This window comes from Hydra vulgaris, chromosome 11, assembly GCF_038396675.1.
Source record: "Hydra vulgaris chromosome 11, alternate assembly HydraT2T_AEP".
Lineage (NCBI taxonomy): Eukaryota > Metazoa > Cnidaria > Hydrozoa > Anthoathecata > Hydridae > Hydra > Hydra vulgaris.
The window spans coordinates 16,090,400-16,093,790 of NC_088930.1; positions in this window are offsets into that span (position 1 = coordinate 16,090,400).

Genomic DNA, 3,391 nt, shown 5'->3' on the forward strand with positions numbered 1-3,391 from the left:
TGATCAAACGTTCCTGCAATTTTTTTTTGTTGTCTACCGGAAATTCGGGTCAAACGAATCCTGAAACAATAGGGATTTTTTTGGCCTTAATTACGGCAACCAAAATAAAATTAAATTCAAATAACGATTGATTAAAAGGGTTCTTTCGGTTCCGTTTACTTTAACAACAGAATCCTGATTAATAGCGGTGTTTTGAAACATCACGGAGGAGAGCGAAGTCTTTGAAACATTGTTAAAGCCGTGTATGTTTTTCTATAAGAGCAATATTTTTTTTTTTTTAAAGAACTCGTATATGCATATAATATTTCGATATTGTTAATCTTTACCCTTCAATACCAGTTAAAGAATCAATCGATATTTTATTAGAACAACTCCGTAACAGTCCTGTCTTTAAATCAAAATTATCTTTTTCAGAAATAAAAATACTTTTAGATTTGTGTTTGTCAAATTGTTATTTTTTACATGAAAACAACATACACACATTGGAAGATGCTGGTCCTATAGGTTTATCATTAATGGTAGTAATGGCAGAGAGTTTTCTACAACATTATGAAGAAAAAGCGTTACTACAGGCACAATATCTTACACCACCAATATGTGTAAAATCATTTAAAAGGTATGTAGATGATATCCATTCCCGTTTTATAAATGAGGCAGAATCGGAACGTTTTCTCGACTTGTTAAATAATCAACACACAAATATCAAATATACAATTGAAAAAGAAAGTGATTCACACGCAATAAATTTTCTCGATCTCTCAATAACAAATAACAAATCCGGAACATATCTTTTTAATATCTATCGCAAAGATGCAATTACTAATGTGCAAATAAAGCCGCATTCTTGTCACGATCCAAAAACAATTTATGGTGTGTTTAAAGGTTTTATCCAAAGAGCTTTTGCATTATGCAGTAAAGAACACACAAATCATGAATTAAAGTTTCTAACAGAAATGTTTTTAGAAAATGGTTATGATAAAAAAATATTTCAAAACATTGTCAAAATAAAAAACAATAACCAAAATAATCAACCAAACAACAACAACAACATCAAAAAACTAGAACCTAATTATATTTCTCTATCATGGGTACCAAAATTAAGTAATCAATTAAAAAAGATATTTAAAAATGCAGGCTGTATCCAGTTTTTTAATCATCAAAAAACCTTCAACAATTAATAACTCAAAAAAAAAAGCCTCGACTTCCCAACAACTCTTACCCAGGAGTCTACAAACTGGAGTGTTCGTGTGGAAAGCTCTATGTAGGTGAAACAAAACTCAAGGTTTCAACTGGCATTTGCCAACATCAAAAACATACTTTTGAGGGAAAATGGAAAAGTTCGGCCGTAGCGGGGCATTCCAGAAATTGCCATGGTGCCTTTGGCTGGAATAATAACAACACTGTTAAATTAGAGGAAGACTATTTTAAGAGAAAAGTGAGAGAGTCCTTGGAAATACAGTTTCACCAGTGTTCTCCGGGTGAAGGCGGTTTGAATGAAGACCACGGTGATTACGTCACATCGTCGTTTTGGAAACCTTATTTTTCTTTTTTAAGACGCAAGAACACATTACATTGAAGTTTTATTATTTGTTTGTTTTTTTAACGGTTTTTTATATTACTTGAATAACGAGGGTATATATAACCCCTAGAAATATTGTAAATTATTATAAGAAAGAGGATAAGTTTACTACTATACCAGATGTTTCATTTTAATTAAATTTTATAAAGCTTATCTAAGATGTTAACTTTTAAAAAATATATGCATATAAGTATACTATAAAGTTGAGTTTAGTATTTTTTATATTATGAAACGGAATTTTTTATAACTTTTTAGAATATTATGGGTGAATCCTGGGCAACACAGGATACCCCCTAGATCCGCCCCTGTATGTATATATATATATATATATATATATATATATATATATATATATATATATATATATATATATATATATAGGGCAGTCCCAAAGAAAATATTAATTGGAAGAGGAATCTTAATTTGCCGATCTAATAGATTTTCATATATATATATGTATATATATATATATATATATATATATATATATATATATATATATACATATATATATATATATATATATATATATATATATATATATATATATATATATATATAATGTATATACATATAATATATATATATACATATATATATATATATATATATATATATAAATGTATATACGTGTATATATGTATGTATATATATACATACATGTATGAAATACATGTATGTATATATATACATTAATGTATTTCATACATGTATGTACATAATTGATGTCTTTGAAAGCGATCTTACTAGTGTGCTAGACACAAAAAATGATAAAGGGCTTGGCTAAACACTACCAGATGAACCATCAGCCCCCATAGGAAGCAAGTCCACAGACCAATCACTCTCTAATTTATCACCAACAGCTTGCACATCTTGTCCCCCTTGTTGACGTGCTAAAATGATGTATATAAGAAATACCCAAGTCATATGTTAGGAGACGTATTAATTCATGTAGGCAAACTTATATAGTCTTCTATCATCTCAATTTTTCACAGAGGCAGTTACATCAATCCAGACATCTACCTTGCTTTCCTATCTTCACGTAATCAACAGCTTAACTTTCATAAAGAAATTAATATATTTAATAAACTTAATAATAATAAACAAAATACACAAAAGTTAAAGATGATGGAATACATACATGTGAAAACGGTTGCCATTGGTCTGGTAAATAGTAGCTTTTGTTGGACTAATGTTTTAATCCTTTTCTTCTTGTTACTGTGAGCTTTTCTACTAAAAAATTAATTACATATTAGGTCCTACTTAACTACTAGTTCTTCTTTTTACAAATGTTTTCAATTTTCAACAAAAATAAGTTAGTACCTCTGGTGAAAACTGGTTAGATGATCAGTATCACTATCACTCTCATCATCCCCACCATGATCACTACCACTCTGCTCTTCCCTTTCCTCATCTTCATCAACTAACTGCATGGGTTAGATCTATCACAAACTAGCACATACAATAATAACTTAATTTTTATATTGCATATCATTCCAATATAATCTTTTTTTGCTAGTTATATTTAAAATAAGCTTACAGGTTTATTGTAAGAAATACTACAGTTAATAACGATAATTCAACCGCTTTGTACCGTTTTCTCTGCCGTGTGTCTTTATCAGAAATATCTTCAATATTAGAAGAATCATCAGCCCTCTTTGATTTTTCTCGAGCTTCTTTTTCACTTTCTAATAAAATAAATCAAAATCCTATTTTAAAATGCTCAATTTAAGTATTATTAAACAGATCAAATAAAATAAAACTTTAAGTTTTCTGCTCTGACAAACTTTATATACCAATTTTAGTTTATAA